Genomic DNA, 18,430 nt, shown 5'->3' on the forward strand with positions numbered 1-18,430 from the left:
TCCTCAGGATTTCCTGGATGGGATCATCCATGGCCTGGGGCAGGAGAAGCTCCATAAAATCTGAGATTATGGGATGCACATCCATGAAAATTGAGTTCCTGGGATGTGCATCCATAAAAAATGAGATTTTGGGATGTGCATCCATAAAAATTGAGGTTCTGGGATGTGTGTCCATGAAAATTGAGTTCCTGGGATGTGCATCCATAAAAAACGAGGTTCTGGGATGTGCATTCATAAAATTCTGGGATGTGCATCCATGAAAATTGGGTTCCTGGGGTGTGCATCCATAAAATCCGAGATTCTGGGATGTGCATCCATAAAATCCAAGATTTTGGGACGTGCATCCATGAAAAATGAGATTCTGGGATGTGCATCCATAAAATCCAAGATTTTGGGATGTGCATCCATAAAACCCGAGTTCCTGGGATGTGCATCCATAAAATCTGAGATTCTTGGATGTGCATCCAGAAAATCCAAGATTTTGGGACGTGCATCCATAAAATCCGAGATTTTGGGATGTGCATCCATAAAACCCGAGTTCCTGGGATGTGCATCCAGGAAATCCAAGATTTTGGGATGTGCATCCATAAAATCCAAGATTCTGGGATGTGCATCCATAAAACCCGAGTTCCTGGGATGTGCATCCAGGAAATCCAAGATTTTGGGATGTGCCTCCATAAAACCCGAGTTCCTGGGATGTGCCTCCATCACCATCTCGTCCCTAAATCCTCCCCCCAAATCCATCATTCCCAAGGCTTTCAGGCCAATCGATATTTTCCCAAAGAGGTTGGAGGAGCTCATTTTCCTCCTTTTCCATCCCCAATTCACTGGGATAATTGGATTGCTGGGAATCTCTAGGGAGAAGCCAAGGGAAGGGAACTTCCACAGGGTGAGGATGAAGATCCAGGCTGGATCTGGGAAGGGATTTCCCTGTTGGGAAATGCCCAAATTCCAGCTGATCCCAACCCTCCCCTGTCCCAAACAGATCCTGGAATTTCATTTTCCATCCCATTTATGTGATTTTTTTTGGAGATTCCATCTTGGTTTTTTTTGAGGAATTTTGATGATTTTTCACCAGATCTGGTTGTTCCCATAAATCCAGAAGACACATCCCGGTTTTCTTTCCTCCATGAGCAAATTCCAAGCTTTTCCTCCTGCTCCCTCCCTCTTCCAGAGGCATCTACATGGAAAAATGAGGGAATTTTGGCTCATAGCCCAAAGAGCTCAGCCCCGTAAATCAGATTTTTTGTGATGTGTAAATCAGATTTTGTGAGGGCTGTGGCCTCTTCCAGATGGGATTTTCCATGGAAACTGCCCCCCAAAAAAGGGATATTTCAATTCTTTCCCAGATATTTGTGGGCATGAACGGGAGAGAAGAGAAAAACCCTTGCAGGAAAAAGGGGGAAAGGGAGAAAAAAGGGGAAAAAATGGGAAAAAAAATGGGAAAAAGGGGGAAAAATGGGAAAAAATGGGAAAAAGGGGGGAAAAAATGAGAAAAAAAGGGGAAAAAACTTCTCAAGGCTTTGAGCATCTCCAGAAGTGCAGCGTGCCCTTGGATCCCTCTGGAATTCTCTGGGATCAGCATCTTGGAGGAGCAGTCAGCACTGCTGGAGAGGCAGCTCCGGAGTGAAATTCCCTTCTCCCACCTGAAATCTGGCAGGATCCGGGCGGAAAAGGCACAGCCCGGTGAAATCTGAGGTTCCCAAAGCTGCAGAGTCAGGGACAAGATCCCTGACTTCGGTGACATCCATGGAAAAACGTCCCCAAATTTAACTCCGGGATTTTTTTGTCCTTTGGTGCTGATCCTTGAGGGTGGTTTGGTTTTTTCCCAGTTTTCCCCATGGCTTTTTTCCCGATTTTTATCTCCATGTTTTTTCCCCATTTTTCTCCATGTTTTTTCCCAGTTTTCCCCATGGCTTTTTCCCATTTTTCTCCATGTTTTTCCCCATTTTCTCCATGTTTTTTCCCAGATTTCCCCATGGCTTTTTCCTGGTTTTCTCCACGAGTTTTTCCCAATTTTCCCTATAGTTTTCCCCTGTTTTTCCCCGTGGCTTTTGCCCAGTTTTCCCATGGCTTTTTCCTAGCTTTCCTCTTTCATTTTTTTTTTTTTTTTTTTTTTTAAATTTTTTTTATTTTCCCCATGGCTTTTCCCAGTTTTTCCTATGTTTTTTCCTGATTTTCCCCATGGCTTTTGCCCAGTTTTCCCCAGGTTTTTTTCCCCAATTTTCCCCAGTTTCCCCCATTGCTTTTTCCTGTTTTTCCCCCATGGATTTCCCCTGTTTTCCCCCATAGATTTTCCTCTGTTTTTCCCTGGAGTTTCCTCCCCTTTTTCCTCATGTTTTTTCCCCGGTTTTCCCAGCTCCCAGCAGCTGGGGACAAGTGTCTGGAATTCTGCTCCATCCCTGAATATTCCTGATTGATTTATCTCCCTCCTTTCCCAGCAGCTGCTCCCTGGATCTGTTATTCCATAGGGAAATTGGGATTTCCACACCTGGGGTTTCCAGCTGTGTCCCCACATCCCCTCAGGAAGTTTTTCCCTCTCTGGAGATCCAGCAAATGCAGGGATCCCCACGGAATTTCTGCCACGGGAATTCCTCCCTCATTCCCATGGGATGGTGACACCTGGAAATGGATTTTTGGGATAAAAATGGAGCAGGAGAGGGGGGAATTCAGCCCCTCTGCCCCCTCAGGTGAGACCCCCCCCCCCCCCCACAGAGCTGCTCCAGCCCTGGAATTCCCAGCTGGAATTCCAGGCTGGGAAATTGGGATTGTTCCATCTGGATAAGGGAAATGTTGGGATGATCCAGCTGTGGCCTTCCAGGAGCTGAGGGAATGACAGGAAAGATGGAAAAGGATTTGGACAAGGGATGGAGAGACAGGGAAAGGGAGAATGGGCTCAGACTGAACGAGGGGAACGTTCAGCTGGAAATTGGGAATAAATCCTTCCCTGGGAGGTGGGGGGATGGAATTCCCAGAGAATTCTGTGACTGGCAGTGTCCCAGGGCAGGTTGGAAAAACCTGGGATCATGGCATGGAATTCCATGGAATTGGATCCATTTAGGGTCCCTTCCAGCCAACCTATCCCCCGATTCCTGACTCCCTGATTTCCACTGGCATATTCGATATATTTAATTCCTGCATTAATCCATCCCTAAAATCAAATATTTCATATTTCATCTTCCATTCAGCAGCCAGACGAAACCCAGGCTCCCTCTGGCGCTCCCCGACATCCACCTCCATCAATTCCAGCTCTGCAGCCTCAGCAGAAAACCGGGAATTTAATAAAAAACCCGGGAAGGAGAGGCCACAAATCTCTCTGGGAGTGGGGGGGAGCTTTAATTAAACCGAGAGGCTGCGGGGACGTCCGGGCTCGGTCACCAAGGGGGGACAGTGCCACCAGTGCCACCATTGTCACCGGTGCCAGCAGTGCCAGCAGTGCCAGCAGTGTCACGAGTGCCCCGGTACCAGCAGTTCCAGGAGTGCCACCAGTGCCAAAAGTGCCACCAGTGCCATCGGTGCCACCGGTGCCAGCAGCCGATGTCGCCCCCAGCCGAGCGGTGCCACTCGCTCTCCTCTCCGGCAGCACCGGGGGACGCTCCTCGCCCTTGTGGGGGGCACAGAGCACCCCGCGGACCCTCCGCACCCTCGGGGTGACCCAAACTCGTCTTTTCCTTGCCCAAAATCCGCCCTTCTGTCCCCGGATTGCGCGCGGGGCTTTGGGAGGGGTCAGCTCTTCGGAGTGACCCAAACTCCTCCTTTCCTTGCCCAAAATTCGCATTTCTGTCCCCGGATTGCGCCCTCAGCCTTGGCAGGGCTCAGCCCCGCGCTGAGCGCTGCGGCTGCTCATTAAGGGCGCCGCTAATGAGCTCCTCCCCCTGCCCTGCCCCCTCCCCTCCAGCCCGTGCCTTCCTCCCTCCTTTCCCTGCCTCATCCTCCTCCTCCTCCTGCTGCTGCTGCCGCTGCCGGGCCGCGCTCGCTCTCCGCCCGCTCGGGAGCGCGCAGTGCGGCGCGGCCGCGCCCGGGAGCGCGCAGTGCGGCGCACCGAGCCCGCACCGAGCCCGCACCGAGCCCCGGCTGCGGCCACCTCAGCTCCTGAGGGTAAGGACACGCCGGGATCGGGACGCGCCGGGATGCGGGAAGATCTCGGGGGATGCTCGGGGATGCGCGCGGGGGGGTCCGCGCATCCTCAGGGCGGATTTGGGGTCCTAAACCTGCTCGGTGACCCCCCAGAATCTCCCGGTTTTTGCTGTCAGGACCCCGGGAGGGGGGAGCTGGGGCATGTGATGGGATTTTGGCTCTTACGTCACGGCTTCGTGTCCCTGCGTGTGACAAAACCCCGCGGTGGCAGTGCGGGGGCACGGGGAGCGCAGCCCGGGTGGGGACCTTGGGGTGACAGCGCAACTTTGGGGCGCCGAGAGCCGGCGGGGGGCGGCGATTGCTCTGCGGGGGACGCGCCTCGCTCCTTCCCTGTCGCCTTCCCTCCGGAAGAACATCCCGGGCCGGAAAAATCCATCGGGAAAACGCACCTGGCTTGGGATGCGGCGCCGGGAAGCGGCGGGCCCCGGCGGCGAGCGGTGAGTGGCGGCTGCGGGATCCGCATCCTCCCGCAGCCGCTGCCGGGGATCGATCTCGATCGGGAAGAGCCGGGAAAGTGCTGAATCATTGGGATCCCGGCTCCACCGGCGCTCCCGCTGCTCCACGGCCGCGAGAAGCTCGGGAATGGGGTGAGGAGGGTGAGGAGGCCGTGGGAGCGCTGGGGCCTGGGGGAGAGGGATTGTTGGGATGGAGCGGGGATGGAGCGGGGATGGAGAGGGGTCCTCCCTTTTCCGTGGCCTCAGGTGCTCCTTGGAGGGCAGGGAGAAGGGAAAACGCGAATTCCATCCCGGGGAGGCCTCACCCAGAGGATGTTCGGGTGAGAAAACGAAGGTTTTGCCCAGAAAAATCCCATCCCTGCTAAAACTGGGCATGGCTCGGGTGGGTTCTGCCTTTCCCTTTGGAATGCTGCCTGTGGGCTCCTTCCTCAAGGTCAGCTCCTTGGGATGGCTCCGGAGCACTCCCCAAAGTCACCGCGGGCTGTTCCCGGCTGGGCCCCGGCGGAGGGGCAGCGCCGAGGGCCGGGGGGATGCGGGAATTGCGGGAAAAGCTGGAATTCTGACGTGCCCAGCTGAGGCCCGGCTGCTTTAAGATGGATCCTGTGGCGCTGTGGTGTTTCCGGGGTGCTCCTGGCAGCTGCCGAGGACAAAAGCAGGAATCCTGTGACTTTTCCAGGGATGCTGACTCCTTTCTTTCCTGGAAAACCTCCCCCTCTTTGGCAGACACCGAGGGGCTGCTTTGTTCCAAGAAAACTTTGCTTTCTCTCCTGAAAGAAAACTCAAATTTGGCATTTTTTTGCTCGATTTCTGCTTTTAATTCTGCTGTTTCCCAGTTCAGGGCTGGGCCTTTGCTGCTTTTCCCATTTTTTTGGCGTGGTTGTAACGTGAATCCAACATAAATAATGCATGGAAAAGTGCTCGGCTGGCAGGCAGAGGTTGTTTGGTTGGAAAAGTGACTTTGTTTGCAGGAGTTGGAACCTGGGCCTGGTTTTGTGTTAATTCTGGCCTTAACAAAGCTCCATCCTCATCTTCATCCTCATCCCAAAGGATTTGGCTCAAACCCAGCCCAATCCAATCATCTCTTCTCCCAGCTGATGATTAAATGGGGAATATCCCAAGTTTTCCAAATAATTTAATCAGGATTTGTTTTCTTCTCGTTCTCTCCTGGAGTTTTTGGGGGGGGATAAAATCCCCCAAAATCCACTGGGAAAAACTCCACCACAAAGGGTCCCAAAAATGGGGGAAAACATTGAATAATAATGGGAAAAATGAGGAATTTTTTCCATGGTTTTGCTCCTGCCAGGTGGTTGGGATACTCTGAGTAGGATACTCGTGGGATACTCCTGGGTGTAGAGGGGTTGTACCCTCAAACCTCAGGGATGGGGTTGGGATCAGGTGTGAAGCACAAAGTGAGTCTGGAGCAGAAGGGGAATCTGGGAATGGGAATCTGGGAATTCCACCCCAGGAAACTCTTGGAGATTCCCAAGAATGTGAGGAAAGGGATGGACATGGGCAGCAGGAAAAGGGATTTTTTTTGGTGCTTCCTTTGTTGGGAAAAGGGGGAATAAATGGATTTAAGGAAGTTTGACTTCCCACTGTTAATCCCAGTGCTCCATCCCAGCTGGGGTGACCTTGGGAAAAGGAATTATCCGTAGGGATCATGGCCCTGGATCAGATCCTCCCTCTGGTCCTGTCACCCCACTGAGAAAAATGGGAAAGTTCTGGGATGCTCCAAGGAAATATTCCCTGGAGAAAGATGTGTTTTATCCAGAAATTCAGAAATTAGTAGGAATGGGGAAGTTCTGGAATGCTCCAAGGAAATATTCCCTGGATAAAGATGTGTTTTATCCAGAAATCCAGAAATTAGCAGGAATTGGGCAGTTCTGGGATGTTCCAAGGAAATATTCCCTGGATAAAGATGGTTTTTATCCAGAAATCCAGAAATTAGCAGGAATGGAGAAGTTTTGGGATGCTCCAAGGAAATATTCCCTGGAGAAAGACCAGTGGAGCTCACCTGGGCAGGTGGAGCTTGGAACTGGAAACTTTGGGATTTGTTTGTTCCATCTGGAGCTTTGGAATTTTTCAGCTCCATCCTGCCCTTGCTCAAGGGAGGAGGAGGAGTCTCCAAGGGAAAAATTTGGGATTTGTTTGAGGGATCTGGGAAAAAGGAACAGCCCCATTCCCAGGACATTCCTGAGGCTCTGATTTTATCTGGGCAGGAATTTCTGGATTTGTTTTCCACGTGGGGGTGGATTTTCTGTGGGGCTGTAATTTGCTCGTCTGGGCAGCACCAACCTTCCAAATCCCAGCAGAACTTCATTCCCAGGGAGAAAAACCTGGAAGTTCAGGCAGAATTCCTTCATTTCTTTGCTTCCTGGGAGCTGTGGAATTCCCTGTTTTCCACACTTTTTAGGTGCAGCTGAATCGGGAGGATTCAAACCCAGTGAGAAAATCAGATTTTCAGATAAAAAAAGATCAGATTTTATTTGAATTTAAACTGCAAAACCGGTGAGGAGACTCCTAAAAAAACAAGGAAAAAGCCTCTGGCACTTCCCTTTATTCCTCAGGTTTTGTTTGCCCGTCCCAAAATATTCCTAAACCCTGCCAGGATCCATCCAGGGCTTGGATTCCCTTACAATTTTGTCAGATCCTGTCAGGGAGGTCTGGATTCCTTCCTGCCCCGGAGGGAATTCCTTTCCAACCTCATTTTCCTCATTTTCCGTGTTGTTGGATGACTTCTGCTCCAGCTTTTCCATTTTTCCCCCTCCTCCCGAAGTTTCTTCATTCCTTCCCGGGCTGTCCAGGACAATTATTGTGTAATTCCAGGGATTCCAGCTTGGAATGAACTTGCTGGAAGTTTAAATGTTCCATAATCCCCATCCCCCTCCTTTTCCCTTTTTTTTTTTTCCCTTTAATCCCGAGCTGAAAGAAACAGGGCTGGGTTATTACAGATTAAAAAAGAGGAGGATTTCTCCCTCAGCTTATCGGGATCACCATTCCCACTTAATGAGATCGGAGGACAAGGATTATCCATGGAAAAAAAACCAGGGATGAGCTGGGGTGGGCAGAAATTCCTGACAACTCCTCCTTATGTTCCTTTGGATCTCATCCTGGAATTTTGAGACCCAGCTCTGTTTTCCTCAGGGATGCAGCTGGGAGAGAGCACCCAGGAGAGAGGGAATAGTGGAGATTTTCCCATAAAATGAGAATTTGGGATTTTTTTTCCTTGCATTCCTCTGCCTGCAAGCCTTAAGCAAGAAGTTGGCGCATTCCCAGTTTGCTGGAGGAGCATCCAAAGGGAAGAGGGAGCTTGGATCAATCCAGGCTTGGGAAGAGCTGATGAATCCCTGTCCTGGATTCTGGGACGCTCCTTTCCCACCTCTGGAAGCCAACCTGGAGCCTCCCAGGGAGTGGGAAAACAGGAGCACAACCCCCAGGGCTGGTGAAGCCGAAGGTTCATGGCAATTCCTGGCAGGTTTTCCACCTCCTTGGCAGTGGAATTTTGCTCCTTTTCCCAGGGACAGTCGGAATCTGATCCTGCAGCTCTGTCAGCCTGAATCCCAAATTCCTCCTGAAATTTCCTGGCATGGATAGGCCGGGCTGGCAGCTCCAGTGGGAAGGTTCTGCTTGGATCTGTGGAAAATGCCCCAAAAATTCCCTTTTTCCCTCTGAATTGTTCCCTTTTCCTGCTTATCCCGAGTTCAAAGAGCTGCAGAATCGTGGAATGATTTGGGTTGGAAAATTAAAGCTCATCGCATTCCACAGGCAGGGACAGCCTCCCCTATCCCAGGTTGCTCCAAACTGGCCTTGGACCCTTCCAGGGATGGGGCAGCCACAAATTCTCTGGAAAACCTGGGAATGCCGAGGCCGGGAACGTCCGTGGGTAGGAAAATCCTCCCGGATCCGGCCGCTCTCCAGGGTGCTGAATCCCCTCGTGGGGATTTGGGAAGGGCACGTTATTCCCTGAGTTCCCATCTCCCCGATCCCACTGGAATCCAGGATAAAGAGGGAAAACTGGGATACATTGGCACGACAGAATGCAGGGAATGTGGGAATTCCCCCTTTTCCACCCCCAGCGTGGTTTTTAAGCTGGAGTTTGGATGCCGGGTGGTCTCCACAATTTAGGACAGGTTTTAAACCCCACCTGGGTAAAGCCTGGCTCTGCTGGGCTGAGTTTAGGGCTGATCCCGGTCCCGGTGGTGGTGACTTCCTGAGGTAATTCCAGCTGGAATTGTTTGGGGATCCGGGATTTTTGGGAGCAGGGAACAAGATCCTCTCCCTCTTTGTGAGGCTTTGGTGATTTTCCTCCTCCTGGACAAAGCTCAGCTGCCCATCCCTGTAGGAGCAGATTTACTGGATATTCCTTTTTATTGGATATTCCCGGAAGTTTTTATTGGATATTCCCAGCAGGTTTTGGTGGATATCCAGAGCAGGTTTTGGTGGATATTCAGAGCCATTTTTATGGCTATTCTCAGCAGTTTTTATTGGATATTCCCAGCACTTTCATTGGATATTCCCAACAGGTTTTGGTGGAAATTCAGAGCAGGTTTCGTAGGATATTCAGAGTGGGTTTTGGATATTCCCAGCAGGATTATTTTTTTTGTATTCCTGGCAGGTTTTATTTGATATTCCCAGCAGTTTTTATAGGACATTCTCCCAATCTGTGGTCAGGGAAAGAATTCCAGCCTTCCCTTTTTCCCCAGGTGAAGATCAGCCAACCCCCAGGCTCTTCCCAGCCCCTCAGTCTCTTCCCAACCCCACAGGCTCTTCCCAACCCCTCAGGCTCTTCCCAGCCCCTCAGGCTCTTCCCAATCCCACAGATTCTTCCCAATCCCACAAATTCTTCCCAATCCCAAAGACTCTTCCCAACCCCTCAGGCTCTTCCCAGCCCCTCAGTCTCTTCCCAACCCCACAGGCTCTTCCCAACCCCTCAGGCTCTTCCCAGCCCCTCAGGCTCTTCCCAATCCCACAGATTCTTCCCAATCCCACAAATTCTTCCCAATCCCAAAGACTCTTCCCAACCCCTCAGGCTCTTCCCAAGCCCCTCAGGCTCTTCCCAAGCCCCACAGACTCTTCCCAGCCCCACAGGCTCTTCCCAATCCCAAAGACCCTTCCCAATCCCAAAGACTCTTCCCAACCCCACAGACTCATCCTCTGGGGTTTGTTTGCCCTTTCCAAATATTCCTTTGGATTTTAAACCTCCAGGACCCATCCAGGGGTTGGATTCCTTTACAGTCATTCTCAAATCTTGTCAGGGAGGTCTGGATTCCTTCCTTCCCCAGAGGGAATTCCTTTCCATCCTCATTTTCCATGCTGTGTGATAACTTCTACTCCATCTTTTCCATTTTTCCCCCTCTTCCCGAAGCCTTCTCGGCTCTCCAGGATGGTGACACCTCCAGCCACTCTGGATTTGCAGACACAGCCCCATTTGTGGGGCCGGGATGGCTCCCAATGGGGATAAAGGCCCCTCTGTGAGCCAATGGAGTGCGGGGCCCCGGAGAAGCTCCCGTCCCTGCTGTCACCTCGGTGCTGTCACATTCCTGAAATCTGGCTTTGACATTCCCAGCAGACCCGGCCACAAAGGCTCCTTGTTGGGGTCTCCTTTGGGATGGGGTTGAGGCAATCCCAGCTGGGAGTGGGAGGAGGGGAGGGACAGGACGGGGCTTTGTGCCACCCGCACGTGCCAGGACACCCAGGGAGCTCCTCTGGTGACACTTCCGACGGGCTGAGGGTGGTGGGAATGGTCAGCCTGGAGAAGGGAATGGTGTGTGGGAAACTGGGATTTGGTTTGTGTGGGGAAACTGGGGTTTGGTTTGTGTGGGGAAAGTGGGATTTGACTTGTGCGGAAACATCAGAATTTAATTTGTGTGGAAACCTCAGGATTTAATTTGTGTGGAGACCTCAGGATTTGATTGGTGTGGAGACCTCAGGATTTGGTTGGTGTGGAAACCAGGATTTAATTTGTGTGGAGACCTCAGAATTTAATTTGTGTGGAAACCAGGATTTAATTTGTGTGGAAACCTCAGAATTTGGTTGGTGTGGAGATCTCAGGATTTGATTGGTGTGGAAAACTCAGAATTTGATTGGTGTGGAAAACTCAGGATTTGATTGGTGTGGAAAACTCAGGATTTGGTTGGTGTGGAGACCTCAGGATTTGTTTGGTGTGGAAAACTCAGGATTTGATTGGTGTGGAGACCTCAGGATTTGATTGGTGTGGAGACCTCGGGATGTGAAGGGGTCACAAGGAAGGAAAAGGGAATCTGCAGCAGGAATTGGGGTGGTGGGACAAGAGGATGGGTTCAGGGAGATTTGGGTGGGATATTGGGAAGGAATTTTTCCCTGTGACAGTGGGGAGGCCCTGGGATGGAATTCCTACAGAATCCATGGAAGTGGAGATACCAGAATTTGGTTTTTGTGGAAACCTCAGGGTCCGAAGGAGTTACAAGGAAAGAAAAGGGAATCTGCAGCAGGAATTGGGATGATAAGACAAGGGGATGGATTCAGGCTGAAAAAGGGGAAAATTGGGTGGAAAATTGGGAAGAATTCTTCCCTGTGAGGGTGGGGAAGCCCTGGGATGGAATTCCCAGAGAATCCGTGGGTGGCCCATCCCTGGAAGTGTCCCAGGCCAGGCTGGAGCCACCTGGGGTAGTGGAAGGTGTCCCTGTGGTGGCACTGGGGGACATTCATCTCCCTCCCAGCCCAAACATTCCGTGATTCCACCTCAAATCCACTCAACAAATTGCTAACCCCATTTCCTTCTTCCCTTGTATCTGAAAAATTTCAATTCTAGCAGAAAATATCTCAACCCCAAACTTCCTATCCAAACCCCCTTAATTCCCAGAAAAACTGGAATTTGGCCGAATTCATCCAGGTCATTTTTTAACCCCCAACCCCAGAACTGCACATTTTAGAGGGCGGATTTTTCCCGAATGTCCTTCAAAACCTGCTTCTGCACATCCCAGGCTGCCATTTCCTGCTGACAGCTCCGGGATCCAGCTGCCAGAGCTCCCGAGGGATTTTATTCCTGGCCATCCCAGCAGCTGGGACCAGCCTGGGGATTTTTGGTTGACCTCGTCTGAATCGAGCTGGCCCCGGTGACAGCTGCGAGGCTGAGCTGGCCCCGGCCCAGGACAGCAGGCTGCTCCTGCATGTTTGATTCCAGGAATTCTGCCTCCTTTGTCTCCCTTTTCCAGCCTTTCTGGACAGGCCTGAGGGTGTGGGAATGATTCCTGGGACTGACAAAGCTGAGCTGGGGGAATTTGGGGTTTTCTAAGTGTTCCTGGCTGGATTTTAACCCGAATCCTGGATTTGGGGTGGAGGTGGGAATGGACATTTCTTGGGAATTCCCATCCATGAATACTTCTCAGAATTCCTCTTCCAAAGCAGAGCAAGGTGAAAAACAGGGATAGCCAGGAGTATCCAGGGATGAACCCCCCAGGAAGCAAAACAAAACCCTTTTTCCCAAGGGAAAAGCAATTCCTGCCCTATTGTCCAGTGAAAAGGAGGTGGGAATGGCTGGGATTGATCCCAAACAGCTGCTGGGATGTGGGAGGACAGATGGCTCAATTATATCCAGGATGGGATGGGCAGTGTGGGGTTTGGGAGGCTTTGGGATCCTTTTCCTTGGAAACCTGAGCTGGGAGAGGCTGTGGAGGGGGTTTGGGAGATTTTGGGATCCCCTTTTCACTAAAGGAGGGGGTTTGGGAGATTTTGGGATCCTTTTCCCTGGAAACCTGGGCCAGGAGAGGCTGTGGAGGGGGTTTGGGAGATTTTGGGATCCTTTTCCACTAAACCAGAGCTGGGGGAAGCCATGGAGGGGCTTTGGGAGATTTTGGGATCCTTTCCCACTAAATCTGAGCCAGGAGAAGCCATGGAAGGGGTTTGGGAGATTTTAGGATCCTTTCCCACTAAACCAGAGCTGGGGGAAGCCGTGGAGGAGCTTTGGGAAGCTTTGGGATCCCTTTCCCACTAAGGGAGGGGCGTTGGGTATTTTAGGATCTTATTCCCACCAACCTGAGCCGGGAGAGGCTTTGGAGGGGCTGTTCCTGGGAGATCCTCCAGGTGCAGGGGGATGTGCCAGTTTGGGATGTGCCAGCTTGGGATGTGCCAGTTTGGGATGTGCCCATCCCAAATTGTGCCACCCTCCTGCTATTTCTGCTCCCGATCTGTGCCACAGCCGGAGCTGTCCTCAGGATCTGGCTCCAGAGGCCATAAAACCCCCCAGGATTTGGGATTTGAGCTGCTCAGGGATAATTTTAACCCCGTGCTCTGCTGGAGGAGAGGGAAGAGCAGGAATGGTGCCCTGGGATGGAGCTGAGCCCTCTGATCCAGCGGTGTGGGATTCATCCGGCTGTTCCAGCCACATCCTTGGAATCTCATCCCAAAATCTCATCTCAGGGATTTTTTGGGGGGAAAAGGACCCAAAGGGTTCCCCTGGGAGCCGGGGGAGGGGTGTGGGATGTGGTTTTAAGCAGGGAAAGATGAAATGGGAATGCAGGAATAGCTGGGAAAGCTGGAGGAAGAGGAGCGGGAAGTTCAAGGTGCACCAAAGTGATAATTGGGATTTCTGAGGTGTTAATTGGGATTTCTGGAGGGATTATGGGATTCAGCTTCCAGTGATCATCAGGAAAATTCTTTCTTTTATTGCCCTTTATTCTTCCCTTTATTCCCCCTCATTCTTCCCCTTATTCCCCCCAGGAGAAATTTCTGGGGACACCTCCAGGGTCAGGAGAAATTTCTGGGGACATTTCCACTCTCCAGAGCTGGGGAAGGTCCCGGGGCTGTCTCCAGAATCAGGGAAAATCCTGGGGACGTCTCCACCCTCCAGGGTCAGGAGGAATTTCTGGGGACATCTCCAGGGTCAGGGGAAATTCCTGGGGACATCTCCAGGGTCAGGGGAAATTCCCGGGGACATCTCAGCTGCCCTGGGAAGATCCTGGGGACACCACCAGGAGATGTTCCAGGGCCACCTCATCTCCAGCCCCGCAGAGCCAGCTCCAAACCTGGGAAATCAGGAAGCTGAGGCTTCTCCAGGTGGGATTTCCTGGCTCTGGGCACTGGGAAATCCCAAAATCCTTGTGGAGGACCAGTCCAGCACTGGGCAGAGTGACCTGGGGGGGTCTGGGAAGTGCCACCATGTCCAGCCTTGGGAATGCTGCTGTTCCCTCCTCCTCCTCCTCCTCTCCCTAGGAAATCATGGAATGGCCAGAATGCCCAGGGCAGGAGCAAATCCTCTCCAAATCCCATTTTTCCTTTGATATCCCAACAGAACATCCCAGGAGCTCTTTAGGGAATGAAATTAAAACCCTCTCGGCCCCGCTCAGATCTTTTCTCCCTTTCATGTTCCCTCTCCAAGAGGCTGGAGCGGCTTTTCATTCCAGCAAATCCAGGGAAAACCAGGAAAAGGAACAAACCCATCAGCAGGGGTGGGGTTTGATGGTTTCAAATCCCGAGTTTTGCTCCTCTCACTGTCCCATCCTTCTCCCTCCCAGCCCCATTCCGATTTTCCAGCCGTTGGAAATCTCTCTGCCTTGCCCTGGTGGGCATCCCCCAATCCCAGAAAATCCAGGATCAGCCAGGCTGGAATTATCCCAAGGGTTTAATGAGGCTCAAAGTGGAACTGAAAGGGGTTTGTGGTGGGGGAGGGAGGATTTGGGGGGTCCTGGAGATGGAGGGAACTGGGATGGGATTTGGGGATGTGCTAAAACCTCGGGAGCGGCTCCTGGAAGCTCCAAGTTCTCAGAATCGCCCTGAAGAGGGAATTTTGGCTGTGGAGATAAGAACATTCCCCTTGGCACGATGTTCATTCCATACTGGGATGGGGGAGCTGGAAAATCGGGAATGTTGCTGTGTTCACTCCCAAATATCAGGGTTTGGATTCACCTGGGACAGAAAATCCTTGGAGAGCACCTTGGGAAGCAGGAAAATTGGAATTCTTGCCCCAAAAGTTGTCCCCAGGGTTCAGAGCCGTCACCAGGGCACCTCCTCCTCCCTGCCTTCCCTACTCCCAGCCGTTTAATCAGGAAAATGGGAATTGCATATTAATGAGATGCTAATGAAGCCGTGGATGGGATGGGGCGAATCCTCGTTTAAAGCTACAAAGCGGAGCTTTGTTTTTAAGGCGGGTTTATCTCTGCTGGGCTCGCCTGATTAGTCCTAATCTCCCGCTGCCCTCCGCTGGGAAATTCCCACTTTTATTCTCTGGGAAGTCTCTCCCGAAGTTCCTGCACCACCCTCCAGGGAAATCCCAGACAATTAACCCAACAAAGATTCCTCTCCCCACTTCCTCCTTCCCACATCTATTCCCAAATTTCTGCTGGAGCCAGGACACGCAGCCAGGCCTCATCTGGATTTTTAGTTTTATTTTCAGTGAAATTCCCACTTTTCCCTGGCTGGGGTTGGCTCTTTCCCAGCTGGAAAATCCCAGGATGAGCGATGAGGGTGCAGGAGATTTAGAAATGCAGATCCCTGTGACCCACTCCCCAATTCCTCTGGAATTTTCTTGCTGTGAAAGGGAGCAGAGGCGAAAACCCAAAAAGTTCCAAGCTGGAAGATCGGTGGGATAGTCAGAAATTCCTGGCTGGGAATTCTCAGTGGTGGGGATGTCTCTGCTCTGCTTTTCCCCAGGCTCGGGAACAAAAGGAAGCTGCATCTGGGAACAAAACGCCGTCACCCGCTGGGGACACGGGGACAGGCCCAGGCTGGCACTCGGGCACGGGGAGGGCACAGAGTGGGCAGTGTCCCCTGCCACGGCCCCATTGTTCCCGAGGGAAGAGGCAGGGAAAGAAGGGAAGGACGGAGAAAGTTGGAATTCCGGATCAGGGCTGTGGAGCCTCGGCGCTTCTCTGGGATGGAGGGGTTGAGATGAGCCAGGGGAGGACAGGGAGAGGGAAAGGGGGATTTTTTGGGGTGTGGGGAGCTCAGGGAGCTCTCAGGATGTGGAACATCTTAGAGGGAAATGAGGATTTTTGGAATGTGGGGGGCTCAGGGTGTCCTTCCTGGGGTGTGGAAAGTCTTAGAGAGGAATGGGGATGTTTTGGGATGTGAGGATCTTGGGACATCCTCAGCATGTGGAAAATCTTAGGGGGAAAGGGGGATTTTTGGGATGTGGAGAGCTCAGGGTGTCCTTCTTGGGATGTGGAAAATCTTAGGGGCAATCAGGAATTTTTGGGATGTGGGGATCTCGGGGCATCTTTCTCAGGATGTGGAAAATCTAAGGGGGAAAGGGGGATTTTTTGGATTGTGGGAAGCTCAGGGAGCTCTCAGGATGTGGAAAATTTTAGGGGGAAGCAGGGATTTTTTTTGGGATGTGGGGATCTCAGAGCATCCTTCCTGGAACGTGGAAAATCTTCGAGTTTGGGATAGAGAGAGGGAGAAGCTCAACCTGAGCTTTGGAGAGGGGAAAAGGTGGGAGAGGAAAGGGAGGTATCTCCCTGTCCTTGGAATATGTGTGAGGAGATGGCAGAGATTTCCTGTAAATCCTTGGATTTGAGAGATTTTTTGGAATAAAGAGAGGGAAAATCTGAACTTTGGAGGGGAAAGCTGTGCCTGATGTGGGAGAGGGAAAGGGAAGTGGCTCCCCATCCTTGGAATAACTGTGATGAGGAGATTTCCTGTAAATCTTTGGATTTGAAACTTTTTTTTTAGGATAAAAAGAGGGAAAACTGTGCTGGACATGGGAGAGGGAAAGGGATGTGATTCCTTGCCCTTGGAGCAGGAGGAGGTGGAATAAATCAAATCCTTGGAGATTGTGGGATGGGGTCATTCCAGAGCAGTGGGAAGCACACGGGAGAAGGTTTGGAGCTCCAGGAATTCAGAGGGAAGTGGGATTTTTGGGATGGGGGGAATTCCAGAGCGGCTGGGGTGCCCCTCCAAGGGCAGGGATGGAGCAGTGGGAAGCACAGGCAGGAGGTTTGGGAATCCCCACAGCCTCCAGGAGTTCAGAGTTGGAGCTGATGGAGCAGAATTCCCTCGGGAGCAGGGAATGGGACAATTCCAGGTCTACTTAAAACCAGGCTTTGCCTGCTCTGCTTTCCCAAACTCCCCTCCTGCTCAGATGCTCTGGAAAACCAGAGGAGTGGGAAAAGGGCTGGGAGCAGGGCTGGGATCACCAAGGATTCCTTCCTCCAGGAAGATTTTCCTCCTAATTAAGCTCAACAACAACAACAAAAAGGAATTTTTCCCTTTTTAATAATAAATCAGGAGCGTTTTCCCAATGGGAACACCGAGCCTCTTCCCACCAGCTTCCAGAGGGTCTGCTCCCAGCTCTCCCTCATTCCTCATGAATAATTTTCTGGATTTTCCCCTTTCCCACATGGATTGGTGTTGCCATGGCCACCAGCGAGGGGTGAGATCCTGAGGGATGCGGGAGAGCGGCAGGAAAAGGGTCAGGAAAATGGGAAAATCCCAAAAAGGGGTCTGGCATCCTGCAGGGATGCTCCAGATCATCCCACTCTGAGCTTTTTTGTGGGATACCCTGAGATCCTAAAGGGGTTTTGTGCCTGGATTTTGTGGGATTTGTCCCTCCCACATGGAAATTCTGGGTTTTCCATGCTCTGAGCACTCGTCATGAGCTTGGAAAAAGGGAGAGAAATCCTTCCCAAGGCAACGTGAGGGAGATTCCCAATTTTCATCACCTCATCCAGGGCGGGACATGCTCCACATTCCCACATTATCCTGGGAAAGACAAGGAAAACTTGCAGAATTCAAGGAATTTGCTGATCCAGCCCTCAGTCCCAATCCCTGCTCTTTGTTTCCCTCAGCTCTGAGGTTTTAATGGATTTTCACGCTTTTCCCATTGAATATTCCCAGCAGGAAACTTTGGTGGGAGGAGTTAAATATTGAAATTTCCCTTTCCTTTGTTTTTTCCCTCGACTTTAAACTCGCGATTTTCCTGCGGATTTTCCCTCCCACTTCCAGCGGTGTCAGCAAGGGGAGATTTGTGTTTCCAAGGATTTGCAGGACACAGATTCCACCTTTTCCAGGGATTTTGGAAAGTTTTGGCAGATAAAAATCCTCACTTCATTCATCCCTGGCTCAATCCCTCCTTCGACGTTTTCCAAGGAAACCTTAAATTCCAACCTGGCCTTTTAATTCCTCCCAATCCCTTTTATTTTTATGGAATTTTTAACCACGGCATCCCTGGGCTCCCTCCTGAGCTGGGTTTGTGCCAACTTCATTATCCCAGAGCCAGAAGCTTCTCCCAATTAATTTATTCCCATTCCGGAGGCAGCTCCGGCAGCAGATGGAGAGGTGGTGACACCAGGATTTGATGATTGAGTGACAAAGGGTGACAACTCCGTGGAGAGCAACGGGAAAAGTGGTGAGAAAAAGCAGGGAATGGTGGGAAACAGCAGGGAAGGGTGTTGCTCTCCTTGGGGAATGAATAAATTTGGAATTTCATCACATTCCTGTGGAAAATGTCCTCGAGGGCTGTCGCAATTCCTGGGAAAAGAAGTGGGAATGGGGTCACCAAACCCTGCCAGGAATGGTGGGACACACCTGGAGCATCAGCTCGGGGTCACCAGGTGGGTTTTTGGGAAAGAACTTCATGGAAGTGTCCGAGGCCAGGTCAGTTCCTGCTGGGATCACTCAGTTCCCACTGGGATCAGTCAATTCCCTCTGGGATCAGTCAATTCCCTCTGGGATCAGTCAGTTCCCACTGGGAATCCCACTGGGATCACTCGATTCTCACTGGGATCACTCAGTCCCCACTGGGATCACTCAATTCCCACTTGGTTCCCACTGGGATCACTCAGTTCTCACTGGGATCACTCAGTTCCCACTTGGTTCCCACTGGGATCACTCAGTTCTCACTGGGATCACTTGGTTCCCACTGG

General features: G+C 51.6%; 1 protein-coding gene across 1 annotated transcript in view; it reads left to right on the forward strand.

Moving 5' to 3' along the window:
• Positions 1-4,013: 4,013 nt before the first annotated feature.
• NFASC (neurofascin) overlaps positions 4,014-18,430 on the forward strand; it is a 78,568-nt gene continuing 64,151 nt past the window's right edge. The window contains exon 1 of the mRNA XM_059867719.1: positions 4,014-4,098. The gene's annotated coding sequence lies outside the window, so the exon portion shown is untranslated. The remainder of the gene's footprint in view (positions 4,099-18,430) is intronic.

Source organism: Haemorhous mexicanus, chromosome 25 (assembly GCF_027477595.1).
Source record: "Haemorhous mexicanus isolate bHaeMex1 chromosome 25, bHaeMex1.pri, whole genome shotgun sequence".
Lineage (NCBI taxonomy): Eukaryota > Metazoa > Chordata > Aves > Passeriformes > Fringillidae > Haemorhous > Haemorhous mexicanus.